Source organism: Cebus imitator, unplaced genomic scaffold (assembly GCF_001604975.1).
Source record: "Cebus imitator isolate Cc_AM_T3 unplaced genomic scaffold, Cebus_imitator-1.0 Scaffold212, whole genome shotgun sequence".
NCBI classification, from domain to species: Eukaryota; Metazoa; Chordata; class Mammalia; order Primates; family Cebidae; genus Cebus; species Cebus imitator.
In genome coordinates, this window is record NW_016107527.1 from 2379769 (window position 1) to 2402490 (window position 22722).

The 22722-nt window shown below is 40.7% G+C and overlaps 1 long non-coding RNA gene and 1 pseudogene across 1 annotated transcript; both read left to right on the forward strand.

Moving 5' to 3' along the window:
• The first annotated feature begins 7312 nt into the window (after positions 1 to 7312).
• LOC119474110 lies at positions 7313 to 21944 on the forward strand. The gene is made up of 3 exons (XR_005203402.1): positions 7313 to 7534; positions 9127 to 9227; positions 21440 to 21944. It is a non-coding gene; the product is annotated as an uncharacterized LOC119474110 (long non-coding RNA).
• LOC119474109 lies at positions 11958 to 12399 on the forward strand (annotated as a pseudogene).
• Positions 21945 to 22722: the final 778 nt, after the last annotated feature.

Genomic DNA, 22722 nt, shown 5'->3' on the forward strand with positions numbered 1-22722 from the left:
GGAAGGAGGCTATGAGTAGGAGTCTAACACGCCTATTTAGATAGGGAGAGTTTTAAGGAAAAATCATGTTCCTCACCAACACTTCATAGGAGAGGCAGCAGATGAGTGCTGAAAGGGAAGAAAACTGGGAGACCAGAGCCTGGAATTGAGGGTTTGGGAAGGAAAGCCCAGCTCAGGCCTGGAGGTCTCCTAAGAGAAGTAAACCTGGCTTTCTACTGTGTGGGATGCTGATGCCCTTGAGAAACCAGTGCCACAGGAGATGCTAAAGTCCTGGACAGGACTCAGAAATGGAAAGCATGACGTTCCAGCAGCAGCAGCAGTATGAGCAACCAGAGGGCTGCAGAAATCCCACTGCTGAGAGAACGCCCTCCATGTCAGTGAGTCAAACCCAGCCAGGGAGGCTGGGCTGCTCCACACTTCCCCCCTCTCACCTCCAGGGAGCAGATGAGGAGAAACCCATAAGGATTTATCTAGCCAGATAAAGCACTGAAGCCACGGCCTGTGGCCTTTGGCTGAGATTTCTATGTGAGTGATAAGAAACCTATTTCTGTGCCTGACATTTCTGCCTGTATTTCCAGACTGGGTGTCCCAACTCAAGTGCTATGTGGCTTAGGATTTCTGGGGTTCCATTATGAATGGCAGCTTTTCCAGGACGAACCTCAGCAATCCTCCTACTGTATTGCTTACTAACTTCTTTGTCCTCTGAAACTGCCAAAGTATTGTTTTATAGAATTGCTTTCTATAAGCTCCAAGTGTGTATTTATTTTGAATTAACATTATTTACAGCTTTATTGAAGAATAAACTTCACCAGCTTAAAGTGTGAATGGTTTTTGGTAAATGACAACAGTCATGCCACCACCACCACGATCACATTTTGGAACTCTGCCATAACCCCAAAATTGTCCTCAGGCCCCTTTGCAGTCAGCTCCCGTCCGTACCTCCAGCCCCAGGAAACATAGACAATCTATTTATTGTCCCTTTCGTTTTGTCTTTTTAGGATTTTCATTAAATATTTTGAGACAGGCAGGTGGGAAGGGGTCCCAGAGAGACTCCAACCAGCCTGCGCCCTGGGGTGGAGCCTTGGAAAGTTCCTGCCATTTGCAGTGAGAGGAGCCTGGCCTCTCCTTTTGCTGGGCAGAAGCAGGAATTCAATCTGTGAAGTGGGAAGCCTATACTAGCAGGACTCTCACTCTGCTGAGGGACCTGTTGCCCCTTTTTTACCTTTTCACCCAATAAATTCAATTTTTCTCACCCTTCAATGTGTGAGCTTAATATTTCATAGCTGTGTGACAAGGACCTGGCTCTTAGCTGAACTAAGGAGAAAGTCCTACGATTTCAGGTAAATGGAATCATACAGGACTATGTGGTATTTTGTTTTTGGCTTCTTTCACTTAGCCTGGTGCCTTTAAAATTCATCCACATTGTTGTATCAGCACTCTGTAGGGGAGGAAAAATAATTTTTCCTCTACCCTTCATGAGTTCTTAATTGGGACAGATCCTTGTAACAAAAAACAGATTAATAAGAAAAAAACAAGCAAGATTAATCACATGTAACTTTACATATACGTGGAAGACACTCAGGGAAAAGTGAATAAAGCCGCCATAGTAGATCTCAAAATCTTTCTTAGACCTGAGACTACAGTCATGTACCATGACCCCTGAAATAAAGAAAGAAGGCTGTGGGAAATGCCTCATTATGGGGAGCTGGCCAGGAAAAGCCCCATAAACGAGGGTTAGATTTATTGTATAGATTTAAGCCTGTGCCTTCTCCATTGGTTGAGTGTCTGGTGATCTACCATCCTTTCTTCTTGGTTCAGAGAGGTACACGAAGTTACAAATGAAGTTTCCTCTACTCTCATTTTCAGAGCTTCTCCTATGTCTGCTGTTTCCCAGAATAATCAGCTCAAAGAAATCCTTATGCCAAAAAGGCATATTACGAGGTGGTATATTCTGGTCTCCCACAATCATATTTTGGGGGTAGTGTACCCCATACCCTCATCAACTCCTTTCCTTTTAGTTGTTAATATTTAACTGTATATCACCATTTTCTTTTTATCTATATATCAGTTGATGGCCATTTGGATTGTTTCCAGTTTTGTATTATTAAGGAATACTATGAACATTCATGTAAGTCATTCAGTGGGCTGTTTTCTCATTTCTCTTGGGTAATGCCAAGAGGCGGGATTGCTGGGTGGTAAGTGTATGTGTAACATTTAAAGAAGCTTCTTTCTTTGAAACAGCTGTATTGTTTTCCATTGCCATCAGCAGCAAATAAGATTTCTAGTTGCTCTATAGCCTCACCAACACTTATTATTGCCAGTATTTTTAACCTTCACTATTCTCGCGAGGGTGTAGTGGTAGCCCATTACAGTTTTAAGTTACATTTCTCTAATTACCAATGATGCTAAGCATTTTTTCATGTGATTTTTGACAGTTCATATATTTTCTTTTGTGCATTGTCTGTTCAAATATTTTTCTCATTTTATTATTGGATTGTTTTCTTATTAAGTTGTAAGAGAAATTAACGTTATCTGAATACAAATCCTTTGTTAGCTATTTACCTTGCAAATATTTTCTCCTAATTAATGCCTCGGCTTCTCATTTTCTGAATTGAGTCTTTTGACAAGCTAATGTTTTAATTCTTTATGAAGCCCAGTTTATCCATTTCTCTTTTACAGTTCATGCTTTTTGTAATCTATTACATAAGAAACTTGACCTAACCCAAGGTTACAAAGATTTTCTACTATATGTTATTCACAAGGTTTATAGTGTTAGCTCTCAGATTTAGGTCTACAATCCGTTTTGAGTGTAATTTTGTGTATGCTGTGAGGAAAAGGTCAAGGTACCTTTCTTAATATAGAGATCCAGTTATTCTAGTCTAATTTATTAATGGTTGTTCTTTTTGTACCTTGGCACTTTATCAAAATTCAATTGACTATGTAAGTGTGGGTCTATTTCTGGATCTTAACTCTGCTGTATTAATCCACATACCTGTCCTTATGCCACTGCCACACTGTCCTGATTACTGTAGCTTTTCTAGAAGTCCTAAAATCAGATAGTATAACTTCTTTAACTTTGTCCTTCTTTTTAAAAATTATTTTGGCTATTCTAGTTCCCTTTGCAGATGCTGCATTTTAAATAATGCTTTAATGTCTGGGAAATATAGCATATATAATGGTATATCCATTTTATTTCACTTTATTTTTTGAGACAAAGTCTCTCTCTGTAGCTCAGGCTGGAGTGCAGTGGCATAATTTGGCTCACTGCAGCCTCTGTCTCCTGGGTTCAAGCAATTCTCCTGCCTTAGCTTCTAAAGTAACTGGGATTATAGGTGTACACCACCATGCCTGGCTAATTTTTGTATTTTTACTAGAGATGGGGTTTCACCATGTTAGGCTAGGCTGGTCTCGAACTCCTGATCTCAGGTGACTTGCCTGCCTTGGCCTCCCAAAGTGCGGGGATTACAGATGTGAGCCACGGCACCCAGCTGTACCCATTTTATAGACAAGGAAGCCACAGACTTATAGACAAATATCTGACTTCTCATCACGAGGTTGAGTTTCTGTCTCTTTGCGGTCATGTCTCATTTTCCTACCGGACTGTCAGCAAGGAACCTATAACAGCAGAAACTATGTATGTTTTCTTCACTTCTGAATCCCAGGTAAAGTAGTGTTTATGATATTTTTTGAACAAAAGAAGGAATCAGGCCCAAGAGAAATTCAGTGACTTGTGTCTGGTACTAAGGTCAGTAGCAGAACTGAATCTAGTAATTGAGTTTCCAAACCCTTCATTTAGTATTTTTTCTATCATACAGTCTGAGTGGAGGAGATAGAGAAGACAGGAAAAGAAGGGGAAAAAGGCAAATGATGTTGGTGTAGATAACAGCATTATTAGAAAGTTTTATAAATGCTTTTGTTTTGATACGTCTCGGCCTAGAGCCTGCAGCACCCAGCCACCAAACATTTGCATGTTTATTCTTTGCTTGAAATACTTTTTCACATTCAGAGGGATATCCAGATGATTCACAGATCCCAAACCGCAGGCTAAACAGGAGACAACATTTCCTTCCTGAGCATGGTGCTAGGAAAATAGAGAACAGGTGCATGAGGCCAGAATGGGTCTCTGGGGTTCGTAGCAGACAGACCCCAAGTGAACTCTTCTGGGCTGACAATGCTTCCAATGTGGAAAGATCTTCAGGGAGCAATGTTTGGCAACAATTTTCTCCCTACGATCTAATTCTAAAATAATTTCAATCTTAAAAAATATAGATATCTTATGCTATAGTTCTTCTCTTTTAAATCTGGAAAACCAGGTGCCAGAAAATAAGAATAACATGTCAATCTGAGAAGGAAAGTAACTGGAAAAGAGGATAATATACAACAATCAAACGGTGGTGGTGGCTCCGACTCCACAACCTCTAATTCATGTGACATGTAATCTTCTTAAACAATGATTACGGATACTAACTGTGCATTTGAAAGGGATGGAATTGTCATTAAGTGCTGTGCAATATCCTGTCAATCAAATTCTCCCTTCAAGTAAACACATGTTGTTTCTATTGAAATTAATAGGTGTCACAGGTAACTGGGAGGCAAATTTGGTTCTGGGACCTTACAAGGCACTGTGAAGACTTTGATTTACAAGCAATTATTAAGGAAGATTTCTACCAGAAGTAGTCATTTGTGGGGGAGAAATTAAGTATCTTCATTTCAATAGAGTCAAGAAACATTTGCTGATGGTACACTTGGTTCAGAGCAAGATGCTAACTGCTGCTGTGACAATCCAAGAAGAGACATTGACAACCCTGCCCCAACTTGCTCCCAAATCTGCAGGTGAAAGGCAGACAGACCATCTCTTGTGTCTGCGTCATTCCCTCAGTTCCCAGCTTAAATGTCACTTTCTCTGGACGAGATTACGTTTGCCTAGTAAGATGCATCATATTTGTAATTACTCGTTTAAGGCTTGTTTTCCTCTCTAGCTCCAAGAAGAAAGGGACCATGCCTGTCTCATCTTGGCAGGCTGTGGATGACTTGAGAAGAACATAGGTTCTAGAGCCAGTAGCCTGTGTTCAAACTTCATCTTCACCACTTACCCTTAGTGTGATCTTCGGCAAATCACACATCTTCTCTAAGCTTTGGTATCCTCATCTGCCAGACAAAAATAATAATTTTGTAGTACCTACCTCGTAGCACTGATCTGAGCTATGATTAAATCAGTAAAGCCACTAAGTGGCCTGGCATGTATTAAGCCCCCAATAACAATGAAATAAAATATCAGCAGTTAAATGAAGTTCATCTCTTCAGTGAATAAAAAAAGACAATGGTTGCCATTCTCTGGTTACGAACATGATGATACAACAACAGTAATTCTTATTGAACCCTTGCTGTGGGCCAGGCACTGTGATAAATGCTTTACATATAGTTAGTGAATTTAGGAGATGTGGACATCAAGACATCAATGACAACCTGAGCTTTTAAACTCCTCTCTCTCGGCGTATCAGCATTTATTAGGGAAGTAGGGCCATCAGAAGAATCAGTGTTGGTGGCATACGAACGTCTGTGTTAGTCAACGTCTTGGAAAGAACTGAATGACATGCTCAAAGGGTTAATTGAGGAGCATGAAATGAAAGTACTGTGTCAAGGATCTGGGCATGGTTAAGGAAACCAATAGGCATCAAGCAATACCTAGGGACTAGCAACAATTGGGGCTGTTACCTCCCCTAAGCTTGAATGGACAAGAAAGAGAAATGTGTTTCCAAGGTGAAGTGAGATCTATAGTCAAGGGAGGGGAGCTGCCCTACAGATGCAGTAGTGGGAGAGAGAGGATTCCAGCCACGCCAAAACCATGGTGAGGCAGGGAGCATCCAGAGAATGCTTAGACCACTCTCCTCCTTCTTGCTTCATCTCCTGTTGCTCGAGGCGGGTGGATCACCAGGTCTCACCAACATGGTGAAACCCCGTCTTTAAAAAAAAAAAAAAAAAAAAAAATTAAAAAATCTCCTGTTGCTACCTCTTGATGGCCAAACTGTGCTGGAAGCCAGAGAATGATGGAGCCCAGGTGATGCAGCCCATAATGATCTCCTCCTGAAGCAGAGGATAAAACAGAGAAGGGCTGACAATGAACCTATCGAGAACAAACAGAACAACCTGCACAAAACCACTGACCATTACGTCTACCCAAACTTGAGTGAATTCATATTGACTACATGAAGAACATTAGAGGGAAGTGAAGAATCTAGACAGTTAAACCAAACAAGACTGGCAGAGCTATTGCTATGTTAAAAATAAAGACAAGCTTTTCTTTCTTGCTACAACTACTGAAGATGCAATAAAGGTAAGGGGCATTAGATATAACCAGTGTCTGTTTTTCCTCCTTCTGTTATTATCGTTGAAAGATGAAAGCTCATGCAATCAGGGTCCATTCTTGCCAATGACCTAATTATCATATTTAGTTGAATGTAAAAACCCTAGTTTGGCTGATGAATCGGAAACATCATAGCCAATCACCTTCCCTTCCCATTTTCCTGTCTAACACCAACTGATTAAGACTGGGAGTATCTTCTTTTTGTTAAATGAAGCACAATTCCTCTGGAAGCTATATTTTATTTTTATTGTGATAAAACATATATTGCCTAAAATTTACCTTTTAACCATTCAGCGGCATTATGTACATTCACACTGTTGTACAACCATCATCACTATCTATCTTCAGAAATTTGTCAACATTCTGAAAAGAAACCCCATATCTATTAAACAAAATGTCCCATTTTCCTTTTCCCCAGCCCCTGACAACCACCATTCTACTTTCCGCTTCTGTGACTTTGCCTATTGTAAGTACCTCACATGAGTGGAATTGTATGGTATTTGTTCTTTTGTGACTGCCTTATTTCACTTAGCACAATGTCATCAAGGTTCATGCATGTCATAGCATGTATCAGAATTTCCTTCCTTTTTTAAGACCGAGTAATATTCCATATTATGTGTACATCCCACATTTCACTTATCCATTCATCTGTCAATGGACACTTGGCATGGTTCCACCCCTTGGCTAATATGAATAGTATTCTGAACACGGCTGTGCAAATATCTGTTCTAGCCCTCATTTTCAACTCCTTTGGGTATATACCCAGATGTGGGATTGCTGGATCATATTTTTTAGTTTTTGAGAACACACCGTACTATTTTCCATAGCAGCTGCAGCATTTCCACAGCAATGTACAAAGGTTCCAATTTCTCACCATCCTCACTAATGATGCAGAACTTTCTCCTTAGTTCAGCTAAAACCAGGCTCTTGTCACATGACCAGGAAAGATTAGGCTTGCGGGCACGTAGAAGGGCGAGGAAAACAGAATTTATTGGGCAAAAAGGAAAAAGGCAAAATAACTCTTAGCAAAGAGAAAGAGTCCTGCTAGAAGATTTACCGCCTCACAGATTGAATCCCAGGTCACCACACAGCACCAGGAGAGGCCAGGCTCCTCCTCGTGGCAAACGCCATGAACTTCCTGAGGCTCCACACCGTCCCCGCAGTGTGCAGGTGGGCATTATTCAGAAAGAATCAGTTGTGAAATGGCAGGCCTCATCTGGGACCAGTGGTCCGGTTTTTCAACCTTCAGGCTGCTTTAGGTTTAAGGGTGGAGTTTCAACAGGAGATCTTTGGCTGCCACCTGTCTCTATCACTAACACATATTTACTGTTTCTATTTTATTTTATTTTATTTGAAGACAGGGTCTTACTCTGTTACCCAGGCTGAAGCGCAGTGGCACAATTGTTGCTTACTGCACCCTCAGCCTTCTGGGCTCAAGCAATTTTCCCACCTCAGCCTCCCAAGTAGCTGGGACTACAAGTGTGCACCGCCACACTTAGCTAATTACAAATTTTTTTTTTCTAGAGACAGGGTCTTGCTATGTTGCCCAGAACCTCTGGGCTCAAGTGAGCCCCCTGCCTCTGCCTCCCAGAGTGCTGAGATTATAGGTGTGAGCTACCAGATCTGACCTTTAAAAAAATAATAATAGTCATCATAATGGGTGTAAAGTGGTATTTCCTAATCGCTTTGATTTGCATTTCCCAGTCATTAGTGATGTTGAGCATGTTTAAATGTGCTTATTGGCCATTTGCATATCTTCTTTGGAGAAATGTTTGTTTAGTTCTTTTGCCCATTTTTAAATTAGGTTATTTGTTTTGTTGTAGCTGAGGTGTAAGAGTTCTTTATATATTTAGGGTATTAATCTCCTGTAATATATATAATTTGCAAATATTTTTTCCTATTCTGCGGATGGCCTTCCTACTCTGTTGACAATGCCTTTTGATGCACAGAAGTCTTCAATTTTAGTGGAGTCCAATCTATGCATTTTTTTCTAGAAGATATATTTTCTTTTATTTTTGAGACAGAGTCTCACTCTGTCTCCCAGGCTGGAGTGCAGTGGCATGACCTCAGCTCACTGCAAACTCTGCCTCCCGGGTTCCATTGCCTCAGCCTCACAAGTAGCTGGGATTATAGGTACTGGGCCACCACGTAGCTGCAATCCCAGCTACTGGGCCCTGGCTACTGGGCACCTCCACACCCAGCTAATTTTTGTATTTTTATTAGAGATGGGTTTTCACCATGTTGGCCAGACTGGTCTCGAACTCCTGATCTCAAGTGATCTGCCCGCCTTGGCCTCCCAAAGTGCTGGGATTACAGGTGTGAGCCACCATGCCCGGCAGAAGATATCTTTTCAATGTAGGCTTTGATTGGCTAAAATTTTTGAAGGGCAAGGCTCAGATTGCATGTGGTTGTGGTGGATTTTTATTCTATTCAATTTACAGCAGAGCAAAAAGAATAAAGGCTTAGGTTTCATAACTCACAAAACTACCCTAACCGATTCACATATGTTGGATGATTCCATTGTATGTCCAGCATTGAAATTTTTCCTCCTGGCAATTGAGGAATACAGGTCTAATCACCTCTTCTCCTGTCTATTGGATGCTCTAGTATCCTGCTGGGAGGTACCAGCAAGGAGTCAGATGAAAATTACCTTTGACTTGCAGGTCACAGTGTATTAGTCTGTCCTCACATTTCTATAAAGAAATTCCTGAGACTGAGTAATTTATAAAGAAAAGAGTTTTAATTGGCTCATGTCTCCTCAGGCTGTACAGGGAGCATGGATGCATCTGCTTCTGGGGAGACCTGAGGGAGCTTTAATTCATGGTGGAAAGCAAAGCAGGAGCAGACATCTTACATGGAAGGAGTGAGTGTGTGTGTGTGAGAGAGAGAGATAGGGAGAGGAGAGAGAGAAGAGAGGGAGACGGAGGTATGTCAGACATGTTTAAATAACCAAATCTCATGAAAACGCACTATTGGGATGACAACACGAAGCGGGATGGTGTTAAACCATGAGAAACCACCCCCATGATGCAATCACCTTCCAGCAGGCCCCGCCTCCAGCACTGGGAATTACATTTCAACATGAGATTTGGGCAGGGACACAAATCCAAACCATATCATACAGTAATCCAACTCATTTTCTTAATCGAAGACAAAAATGCAGAAAACATTTACATTCTGCTCAGAATTAATCATCTCATAAAACTGAAACAGAGAGTGGTATCCTCGCTTCAGGTATGGGTGGCTCCAGGTTTTCAAACAACGTCCCAGCTCTGCTTTTCTTGGGTTGGCACCATTTTTAGTTAGCATTTCTGTTTATGATAACAAGATGATGCCTGTTGGCTCTTAAATTACTTCTTACCCTCTCAGCATCTCCAAGCAGAAGATAGGTTCTCTTTTCCTATAGCTCTAAGAAAGCCCCTGTGTGATATTTTGTCTTAAAACTGACTACATTGTTGGCCGCACGGATGAGAAAATATCAGGGGGTCAGCTGAAGTGCTTTCTTTGTTGGGCAGACACGCTCTCTGATGAGCAACAGTGGTCAGTATTGATACCTGCTATACTATGGATTTATTTATTCCCATCATTAACTTGCTTCAACTCTTACATGGAGGAGCTACTTATCCTGATGGTACATTAATCAGAGCCTCATGATGATCACCTTGCTCACAGATGCAACGGACCAGTGGGCTAAGGGTAATAGAAAGAAAAATCCATAGAAATATTTTGTTTTGGAAACCAGCGTTTAGGCATAGATCACTGCCTCATGTGATATTTCAAAGTAAGTAGAATCAGCTTCACTAATCACTCAATTCTGCCTATTTTTTAAAAAATATAAACACCAGCTAGACCAAAGACTTGAACAGGATTAAGCATATGTGCATATAACATAAGGAGAAAAGCTGTGATTATAGGAAAAATGCCTATCCTATTTTCTGACACCTGTCCAAACAAGCAGAGGAAGGCGAAGACAGAAGACCATTCTGACATATATAGATACGAGAAAGAGAAATAAAAATGCCCTGGGGCCTATGAGCCAATGATCTATCCTTTGACAGAACTGTTCTTTTTTTTTTTTTTTTTTTGAGACAGAGTCTCACTCTTTTTCTTTTTTTTTTTTTTTTTTGTGTGGTGTCAGCTCACAGCAACCTCCAGTTCCCAGGTTCAAGCGACTCTCCTGCCTCAGCCTCCCAAGTAGCTGGGATTACAGGTGTGCCACCATGCCCAGCTAATTTTTGTATATTTAGTAGAGATGGAGTTTTGCCGTGTTGGCCAGGCTGGTCTTGAACTCCTGACCTCATGATCCACCCACTTCGGCCTCCCAAAGTGCTGGGATTACAAGCATGAGCCACCACACCTGGCCAGAACTCTTATTTTTATAAAGTACAATTGTGAAGCTGCCTGACAGCTGAAAGTTGAAAAATTACTTGTTTATCTTTTTCTCTCCTCCTTAAATGCCAAGTTTACATATTACTCTCCATACCAGTATGTTACTTTCTACTTATTCTGCAGGCAGTCAATTTAAAATATGATGTATTTGGATGGGGGCAGTGGCTCATACCTGTAATCCCAGTACTTTGGGAGGCCAAGACGGGTGAATCACCTGAGTTCAGGAGTTCGAAACCCACCTAGCCAATATGGTGAAACCCTGTCTCTACTTAAAATACAAAAATCAGCTGGGCATGGTGGCAGGAGCCTGTAATCCCAGCTACTCAGGAGGCTGAGGCAGGAGAATTGCTTGAACCCAGGAGGCGGAGGTTGCATTGAGCCGAGATTGCACCACTGCACTCCAGCTTGGGTGGCTGAGCAAGATTGTCTCTCAAAAGAAAAAAAAAGAAAAGATGTATTTGCCTCCTTGTGAAAGAAAATTTTAAAATAAAATAAAACATATTCTCACCCCAGGACCTTTGTACTTCCTGTTCCCTTGACCTGGAATACTCTTTCCCCAGAGAGCTATATGGCTCACTCCTCCACCTCATTCAAGTCTCTGTTCAGTTGTCACCTCATTATAGGGGCTTTTCCAACCACTGTATCTAAAATAGCCTCCTCCAGCCCCATCACTCTCTCTCTCCTTTTCTTATAATACTCATTCCTACCTGGCATTTTATATGGTAACTTATTTTTGTCTGTTGTCCCCAATAGACTGTAAGTACTAGGAGGGCAAATGCGTTGCTTTGTACTTAGGGACTGCTTTGTCTCCAGCACACAGAACACTGCGTTGTACATAGTAAGCGTTCAATGTATAGTATACAGTGAATATATCTCAATCTTTTCCTCATTGTTACAGACAAGATAGCACTGTTCCCACACAAGGGCACGTTCCCACAGGGAGAAACATGTCATGGCAAATCTTAAAATTAATTTTCTGGCAAGTACAATCAATGGCGCCATTTTGCTTTAGCTGGAAATGGGGTGTGGAACTCAAAAGCATTTACAATTATGTCAGTGATAAAGATTATCCATTTAAAGATCCCAAAGCTCTTATAAGGGAAAAAATAGAAATGTAGCTTACAAGACAACATGGCAAATTAAATTTAAAACTTTTAAAGATATTTAAAAAATAATCTTGATCTGGGGCTTACCGGGAGCAAAAATGATGACCAGCGATTTCTACCTGCACTACTACATGGAGCACAAAGGCAAGTTTGGGCACGAGTTTCTGGAGTTCGGGTTTTGGATGGACAGAAAGCTTAGATGTGCCAACAACAGCAATTACAAAAACAATGTAATAATCAGAAAAGAGGCTTATGTGCACAAGAGTGTAATGGAACAACTGAAGAGAATTATTGATGACAGTGAAATTACAAAAGAAGGTGATGCTTTGTGGCTTCCCCCAATAGGGTTGACCAATAAGAGCTCAAAATTGTAATGGGAGATGAGCACATATCTTTTACATGTCAAAAATAAGTTCTCTTATTGATGTAAATCAATCAAAGGATCCTGAAGGTCTTCGACTATTTTACTATTTGGTATAAGACTTTAAATGTTTAGTTTTCAGTTTCATTGTATTACACTTCAAGATTAAGCCAATTTAAATTGTGTTTTTCAAGCTGTTTGTATATTTAATTAAGGGATGGGAGGATTTATTTGTCATTTACGATATTGGGGTTTTTATGAATGAGCAGCAAACAAAATATTTGTATGTAGACTGAAAATAAGAAAATACATTAGCAGGCTTAACGATTATCCTTCCTGGGTTGAACAGTCCCCATAGGCATTAAATTCTGTAAATAAAAGCCACATTTTGTTAAAAAAACTTTCCCTAATAAAACATACCAACTCCTGAAAAAAAAAATACAAAAACATTGATTTTTTTTTCTAAACTTGTACTCTACAGATCACATTGTAAGTCAGCTTGCTTTTCATTCTTTGCATCTCAACTTAGATATAACTTTTCTCTTAAAAGCTTCCCCATAAATTGGGGTTACATGTCTCTCTCTATGTGCCCTCATGGGCCCCCAAAATCATCCTGCCAAAAGCTGTAGCTCTTTAAAATTTTGATTAGGGACAACTCACACAAGGCAAAAATCATGTAATCATACGTTCCATCCTATTCCACTTTCCAATTAAAATAAAGACCTCAATAACCTCAAAAGGAAACTTTTGGAACTATTAGTTAGATCAAAGATAATACGAATTGAAAAGCATGAGCAACTCAAGGCAAAAACCTGTGAAGCTTTGATAACAAAGACGCTTCCCAAATGTAATGAAAAGTCTGTGTATATGCACACACAGTGAGAGTTTTGCCATGTTGACAAGTATTGCATGCGAATAAACTATTTCAGTGGAATACTCAACAACTCAGCCAAATCTTTATATCTAATTTTAGAACCTTTAGTAAACTCACCTATCTACTAGTAAGTGGGCTATAGTATGTAACAGTGAAAATCAAGGAACTCTGGAATAGAAGGGATTGTATTTTCAATTTATTCATTTAGTGCCCACCACATGGATCCTATCAACCTTCAGTGGACCATGGCATATACTTTGGGAAACGCTGCCATAAAACAATTACTTGATCAAGTATTCATTTTAGCTCCCAGTATGTGCCTGATACAGTTCACTGCTTATGAAAGGGATATAAAAATATGGACAGGCCCTTGAGGAGCTTATAAATGAGTAAGTACTCAATAAATATTTAGATAGATGAAATTTTAGAGATCAAAGCAATGTATATGATTTCTAATGTATCATTAGAAAGAATGAAAACAGTGCCAGGTGTGGTGACTCATGTCGGTAATCCTAGCGCTTTGGGAGGCTGAGGCGGGTGGATCGCTTTAGCTCCATAGTTCGAGACCAGCCTGTGGAACATGGTAAAACTCTGTCAAAAAGAAGGAAGGAAGGAAGGGAGGGAGGGAGGGAGGGAGGGAGGGAAGGAGTGGGAGGGAGGGAAGGTGTGGGAGAGGAGGGAAGGAGGAAGGAAGGAAGGAGGAAGGGCAGGGAAGGGGAGGGGAGGGGTGAGGTGGGGAGGGGAGGAGAGAGAAGGAAGGAAAACACCTTTGTCCGGTGTTGAGAATAAATGCAGTTCTTCCAACTCTGTGGTCTCAAGATTTGTACCACTGTATCTAATGCAGATGACTTTATCAGCAAGACGTCCATGAACACATAGAAGGTAAGCTGCAGTGTGAACAGTGCCTTGCAACTGTGGCAATAAAACTGAAGTAACTCACACGCCTGAGTTTGCAGTTTATTTGGCTGCAAGTGGCATGGAAAGTGGGCATGAACCATCATTGTATGATACGCTCAAGGCTCAGGAATGTGTATACAGGTTATTAAGTCAAAGTAGCTGTAAAACACTGCATGAGAGTTGATTCAGACTGTTAAATATTTTATACCTGTTACAAAAATATCTGACATAAAAGAAAATTAGATGCTGTGAATAATTCATAACATGAATGCTCTTGTGTGGGCAGGAGTTAGGTGGTGTTTGTTTTTATGAGGTGAAATCTGCAGTTATAACATAGACTTCTTTCTAGAATGGCAAACAGGATTCTAAACTGACAACAGGCAGCTGCAGGCCTGATGTGAATTTACAGGTTACTTAGTAGTGCTACTAAAAGATAGAATGTGTGGCAGGAGGCTTCCTCACAACTTTTTTCTTTGTCGTTGGTTTTCTTCTTTTCTGTGTGCAAGCTGTACACAGATTGTAAAGTGTGGGACACCCCAGAATCTGAGAAAAAATACAAAGCTACTTTTGGTATCCTCCACCATAGCCTACAAGTTCTCTTTCCTTCCTCCCTTCTTCCCTTCCTGCCCCTCCCTCCCTCCCTCCCTTCCTCCATCCCTCCCTCCATCCCTCCCTTCCTCCCTCCCTTCCTTTCTTCCTTTCTTCTTTTGAGACAAGGTCTTGCTATGGTGCCCAGGCAGACTCAAGTGATCCTCCAGCCCCAGCCTCCCAAAGCTCTGGGATGACAGGCGTGAGTTATCAGCACCAGGCTGCTCTTGCTTTTCTACTACCCCAAACTGCTGGATATGTACCCTTGACCTTGATACCTATGACTTTATCTGTTTTCAGGGAGACATGAGGGTTAGGGGACTAGGGAAGGAAGGTGGGGCCTATGAATGAGTATGTCAATCATGTTTTTAATTTTATAATCTTTTGGTATTTCAACATTTTGGGAAATTTACAGATCCCAGCAGAGACCAGCTCTCCCAGGACTAGCTAATTCCTAAAGATAATAACTTGCCTATAAGCATGACTTTTATACACAAACCAATCAAACTCAAGCCCATATTCACTAATCACCTCCTTATCTATCTCTCACATACTGGCCAATATTTTCCCTGTGCTAAATTATCTCAAGGCCAGGTATGAGACAACCACAGTCCACCTAGATCACGCAGAGCCTGCTAGAATTACTCAAATTACCCAATGCTAAGATGTTTACTCGGCCTTGCCTCACCTTTCCTGCAGAAACAAGGCTCTAGCCTAAGTGATCTCCTGGCTCCTTTCTCCCTCCTGACAGAACCTGCATGATGTGGCGTCCCTCCTCCTCTCAGGAAGCAAGTAATAAATTTTACTTTCAATAGCATTGGCCTCTCTTTGTTGTCACTCGGTCAATACCTCCATAAATTAAAATCCCACCAACGCAAATTGAGAAAATGGTGTTTTGTAGCCATTTTTAGAAACATGGCAGCTTGGCTTCAAATCTTGCTCAGAGACAAACTACTTTCCTCAAAGCCTCATCAGTGACTGTAACACATCTTGTGCAGGATGGGAGCCAGGCATTCTCTCCACATGTCTTCCTACTTCACAGGGGACCTAAGGTTGCATGGCCATACACATTCCTGTGTTGACTTTCTATAGCAACACTGAGGTTCTGAAAAATTGTGTGACCTCCCGAAGAAAGTAGGAATGCAGATCTGTAGAGGCGGTGTAAAGGTAGAGCCCTGCTCTTCCAATTCCTCACACAGAGCCACTGAAACAATGACTCCAATGACGAGCAAGGCTGTAAACATTTATTTACTGAGTGCCTCTCTCTGTGCTTCATGTTTTACACATCCCATCTCACTAAACCCTTGCAACAAGGCCATTAGATAAGTCCTATTATTACCTCATTTTACAGATGAGAATTTAGTGTTGAAAGACACTGGTCACATAGTTGGTAACTAGCATCTTGGGACTTGACAGACCAAATCTAAATTCATAGCCCATGCTCTAAACCCCTACTCTACACCATCTGTCAAAGCTGAATGAGGCTACCTCCCCCTCATGACACAAAATTCAAGACTCCACTTCCCTTTGTGAATGAAGCATCAGTCTGAAAACCTCAACCCCTAGTTGGCACCTTCAATTGGCTGGTAGATGGTACCATGTTTCCTTCCAAACCAAACATATTTTTGGTAGGTTTTCAGAAGCGGAATCAGCTCCAGGCAACATTGTGAAAAAGATAAAGCTCTTGGTTTCTGATTATTGCTTTTCTGGAATTTAGTGCCCTCACTACGTCTTCGGATGACACAGATGCTCTAATCCCGGTACCGCCCTCTGCGGTCTGTGCCGTAGGCCCCAAATTCATTTTCTATACTCCTAAATGTATCAGAATTCTCATTCTTCTTTTTTGAAACCCATTAAGGGCTCTGGATTCAAACGAACCAGGCTTCTAATTCCAGCTATATAGCTTTTAGCTGTATCACCTTGAGCCCCAATATCCTTATTTGTAACACTGACACAATAACACGGATTTTCTCAGTTTTTTAAAAATAATAATAAAAATTAAATATCCAGTGTGTTGTGTCAAGATCAATTCCTAACACATGGTGCCCCATAATGATAGTTCAGCCATGAGGAATATTTACCCAGTTTTCATATATGCTATTTAAATAAAAAGTAATAACACTGGCTTCCAGAACCACAAAAGTCAGTTTTTTTCCATTATAGATATATGTCACAAATATGTCTAGATAGACCAACCAGGAAAGTAAGTACTGGCCTAGCACATTTGCTGGGAATTCAAATAGCGTCTTGAATTGTAGCTCCCATAATTCCCATGTGTCATGGGAGGGACGTGGTGGGAGGTAATTGAATCATGGGGGTGGGTCTTTCCCTTGCGTTCTCATGATATTGAATAAGTCTTATGAATCTGATGGTTTTATAAAGGGGAGCTCCCCTACACACACTCTCTTGCCTGCCACCATGTAAGCTGTGACTTTGCTTCTCCTTTGCTTTCCGCCACGATTATGAGGCCTCCTCAGCCATGTGGAACTGTGAGTCCATTAAACCTCTTTCCTTTATACATTACCCAGTCTTGGCTATGTCTTTGTTAGCAGCATGAGAACAGGCTAACTCACAGGAAGTGCTGTTAAAACTAGACAGCAGAATAAATGAAAATTAAGCAGTTGCTCTAATAAGAGATGTAAGAGAATGCAGTCTACTTTATAATTTTGCCAAATATTTGGAGCTCTCATGTCATAAAATTCTAGGAGAATTTTGTAATAAATTCATCAAAGGAAAAGCACTAAATCAAGCGTCATAAGACGAGTGTCCTCATCCCTGCTCTGCCACTTATTGGCTATATGACCTTGGATATATCACTTGACCTCTATGGATGTCAATTTCCTTCTCTGTAAAATGAGAATGTGGGACCAGATAATCCCAAGATCTTTCCCAGTTGTACCACTCTTTGAGTCAATGACTCCGCCATTATCCCTCCCCTTGTTCTCTGGAGATTTTGTTGCCACAATATTCAGTGTTGCCCCCAAGTAACATCACGTAGCAAAGTCCAGTCACGCACAGGAATTCCAGGCACTGTGACTGTGAATTCTAATCCCTCTTTGGCCATGCCATCATTGAATGACCTTCGGCAGGCACTTAACTTCATCTAACTGCCTCACCAGCCCTCCAGAGATTTGCCAGATAAATTTCCAACTCTTTACTCTCCACCAGCTGCCCTCCAAAATGCCTTTACAATGCTTAACTTGGGACCACCCATGACAAATCATAAAACTAGGCTTTTTCTCTGAATAATTCTCAATCACAGTATGTTTCTGCCTCAAACATAAAAGCCTTCTTTTCTTCCTATTAAAATCATAACCACTTTCAAGCGAGGTGAAATGTAAGTGAAAACTTAAAAGGCTGCAAAATTTGTCAAATCTGTAGCAAACTCAAGGCTGGGAAAGAGAACTGATACGCATTGTATAATAGATCCACCATGATTTCATTAGGCTAGAACAAAGTGTGGAGACTAAGAAAAATTAGTACGAACCCTCAGCAGATATTTTGGAGCAGATATATCTTACAATAGAATTGGCCCTACAATCCCTGACCTACATGTAATGGAAAATAAGTCCAATATTTCTATCATTAATAATAATATAATAGCTGTCATTTGTTGTGCACATATTGAGTTAGGCATTCTGCTAAGGGATTTACATGCTGTATCTGTTAGAATGCTTTTAGCTGCAAGTAAGAGTACCTAACTATAAGGGGCTTTGTAGTATCCTGTCTCACGCTGGCTGATGAGTGATTGGTCCCAGGGTTGGCTGACTGAGCAGCATGACACCACGGAGAATCCATCCTCCAACTCTGCTATTCTCCATGTGTGGGTAACATCTCCCTTTGTGGCTGCACAAAGGCTGCAATGATTCCAGCTGCCACACAGATATTTCAACATCTACCAAAGCACACCTCCCACATATATCTTTCTATTGGTTAGGACAACTGTACCCCAAAACTCCCTAATTTCTCCTGACATTTCATTGTCCAGGATTAAATCACGTTACCATACCGTAACCAATCAATGACAAAGTAAATAGGACTGCCAATGTTATCTTAGATCAATCATGATTCACCTCTGGTTCACCTTCCTTGAACACATGGAATGGTGCCTACCCCACCCAAACAAAACTGAGCCCCACTGGCAAAGAAGGGGAGGGTGAGCTGGGAATTGGCAGCTGGGTAGATAACAGTATCCACTACACATACATTATTGTTTCAACAAATATCCTCTGAGGAATTATTATCTTCCTTTTGTAGATGAGAAAAGTGAAACTCACAGAAGTCAAGTAAATTGCCCATTGTCACACAGCTAGAAGCTGAGAAATTCTGTGTTCTTAACCACCATTATTGATAGGTCTGAAGTTTCAGTGTATGTAAGAAACATTAGCAAGTTTAGTACAAACGCAGAATCTCAACTCCACACCCAGAGATTCTGATTCAATAGTCTAGGAGAGGAGCCCTCAGTCTTCATTTTTAACAAATAATTTCAGTTAATTTGGATACAGGTGGTCTATGAACCACATTTTAAGAGAATAAGATTGGCTATTACTTGAACAGAAGTCTGATTTAAAACAAAAACCAAAGCAAAAACTGTAATTTTCTGGAAGTCCCAGACTCACTATCTACAAAAGCCGTCGTGTCTTAAGTATCACCGCAGAAACATTTCATCCTGGTCCCTCTGTAGTCTGCACAGGTCAGACTCTACATAGTGTCTAGATCTTGCTCTCTAATTTAAGAAGGTTATAGATAAAACTTTCAGATGAGGGAAACGAGCTCCAACAGAGATATAACAGGTCATCTAAGTAACCACTGAAGAATCATGTGGTTCGATGGGAATCATATGGTGCATATGGGAAGATTTACGGTTGAGGGCAGTCAACTCTTATGGGTAGGGGTGAGAGAAAGCCATCATCACCCTTTAAATATTGACTAGGCTATTACATGTAAAGGACACTCAGAGGTAGGATCAATGATAAGAAATTATGGGGCAGCTCTTTTTTTTTTTTTTACTATAAAGGAGAACAGACTAATAATTAACTTGGTCAACAACGGTAAAGGCTCTCCACCTCACAAAACATTCTGAATGCATTTGAGCAGAGGCTGGCAGACCCTGTGTCTGTCACCAATGTTGTAGAAGGGAGTCCTCTATTGAAAAGGAGCCTTGTGCAGACGACTCCTAAAATATGCTGTGATCCTTCAACCACATCTTCTGCAAACTGACTTGTATTCCTTTCTCACTTTTTTTCACTATGGTCATTTCTGCTGAACACTTTGGGGTACCATTTAATTTCTAATGCATTAATGCCCTATTTTTCCAAATTGGTAGAATGTGTCTGACTCTTTTTTGTGTGTTCGTGGTACCTAGATCAAAACCATGCTCCTCACAGGTGCTTAATGAATAGTTAGTAAATGTAAAAGGATGGTGTGGAATGGTGGGTAAGCACATCCAGATGATGCGTAGAAGGTAACTGTTAGTACTTCTGCTTTGTTTACTACTATTCTTCTTTCTCTGGACAAGGATCATGGAGGCTATATTTGCATTATGCACCCTCCTCTCTGGCCATCATTGACTGGGTCAGAAATTAACATCTGATTCAAGCTGGGTCCATAAGACTGGCACTAAGATATTAAGACAATCTTTTAAGGTGGCTATAATTATAACATCTGAGCTAAGAGCCATGATCTACTGAAAAAGAATGAGGCAGATGACAGGCAAAGACTGAGCTTTCTGTCTCTGGGGTCCCCATCCCTTCCTGAGGCTCATGTATAAGTATGCCTTTGGTCTCTAAGATGAATCCCTCTGTCTTTGTAAAATTCTTCCTCTTTCCTTCCCTTCCTTCTTTTTTTCTTTTAGATTTTACTGAAGTTGGCTTTAGTTGGTTTTAGTTCATCTCAATCAGAAGCTTGAATCCAAATAAAATTGTTCCTGAGTTTGCTGTTGAGGCTACTGATGCAAAGAACTCATGCTCTTAGAATTCCAAGAAAAGCCAGGCTTTTGGAGACCCCAGTGACTATAGAGCATTTAGACCTTTGCATGTTACCAGATATTTTGGAAGGTTTGAGACTGGTGCTACTGCAAGCTGATTTTCTTACTACTCCAAACTCTAACCTGCAGGGGCATCAAAGCTCTTATGAAGGCTCCACTGCCAGATCACAGGTCTCCTTACTACGAAGATCCCGTCTCCAACAGTAGAAATTTTGAGGTGGGTAGGAACTAACGTCTAGTGCAATGAAGCAAGGCCGGCCCAAATAACAGACGGGAATACTTGGAGGTATCTACAACTCCATTATGCTACAAAGTGTTTCTCCGTACAACATTTGGGTCCACATAAGGCAACACTCCTGTAAGGTAGAAATCGTCTTTTGAAATCACATTTATCAGTGAGTAGTCAGTCACATGAATCTTTGTACTTCAGTTTTGTGTCAAAACCATTTCCCAATATGCCTGTGTTTTTCTTAATCTGTGCCCCATGCTGTTAAGCAGAGCATGTAGCCCGTCACTCTGACATACTTAAACAGTCTGTGAACAAATCCAGCCAATGCTTTTCCAAAACCCATTTCAATCTTGGCTAGAAAGGCATCCCTGACTGTAAGGGGTAGGTAGAAATGAATAGTCCAGGAGTAGGGAAGGAAATCATTGAGAATTCCATGTTTTTTTCTCCTGCAATTAGGATATCTCTTATGTTGGCTAAAAATGGCAAATCACTAATACAAGAGAGATAAGAAAGAACCAGTCCTTTCCCCCTTCATTCCTATTCCTTAGAGCTCTGATGATCATACTTTGCCCAGGACATTTGGAGGCCCCTGCCACAGTCCTTTTCATCAGCTCTTCCTGCTTTTGATCCATTTGTTTTTCCCAGGCATAACTACCACCTGTGCTGTCTTCTCAAGTTCCCTTAGAAAAGGAATCACGTTTCATCAAGGTCCTCATGTTGTAGAATGAAATCTCTCTGACCCATTGTATAGCTTAAAGATGCAAAACCCTGAATTCTCTTAATTAAAAAAGTAGAACCAGGGAAACCAACTCAACCTGTTGCTCTGAATCTGAAGAGAAGTGCTATTTGGTGAAAGCACCTCCTCAGATTTATGACCAGTTCAGCATCCACAGACAGTAATGAAGAATAACTTTAATAATCAATACTCTATAAGGATAGGGACTGTCATCAGAAAAGACACCGAAATCTTCCCTTGTCAAATAAATGAACAAAAATCACTCCCATTTGCTCACTGATGCTTGAAATTTCTTTAACATGAATTAAATATTTCTGGTGAAGCCATATGTAATTTTGGTTAAAAGTTTAGGTATTTACCTGGCAAACCAAATGCAACAGACAAGAAAAAGAAATAAAGGGTATTCAATTAGGAAAACAGGAAGTCAAATTGTCTCTATTTGCAGATGACATGATTGTATATTTAGAAGACCCCATCATCTCAGCCCAAAATCTCCTTAAGATGATAAGCAACGTCAGCAAAGTCTCAGGATACAAAATCAATGTGCAAAAATCATAAGCATTCCTGTATACCAATAACAAACAAACAGAGCCAAATCGTGAGTCAATTCCCAGTCACAATTGCTACAAAGAGAATAAAATACCTAGGAATACAACTAACAAAGGATGTGAAGGACCTTTTCAAGGAAAACTACAAACCACTGCTCAAGGAAATAAGAAAGGACGCAAACAGTTGGAAAAACATTCCATGCTCATGGTTAGAAAGAATCAGTATCATGAAAATGGCCATACTGCCCGAAGTAATTTATGGATTCAATGCTATCCCCATCAAGCTACCACTGACCTTCTTCACAGAAGTGGAAAAAAACACCTTAAACTTCATATGGAACCAAAAAAAGAGCCCACATAGCCAAGACAATCCTAAGCAAAAAGAAAACAGCTGGAGGCATCACACTGCCTGACTTCAAACTATACTACAAGGCTACAGTAATCAAAACAGCATGGTACTGGTACCAAAACAGAGATATAGACCAATAGAACAGAACAGAGGCCTCGGAAGTAATGCCACACATCTACAACCATTGGATCTCGACAAACCTGACAAAAACAAGCAATGGGGAAAGGGCTCCCTGTTTAATAAATGGTGTTGGGAAAACTGGCTAGCCATGTGCAGAAAGCTGAAACTGGACCCC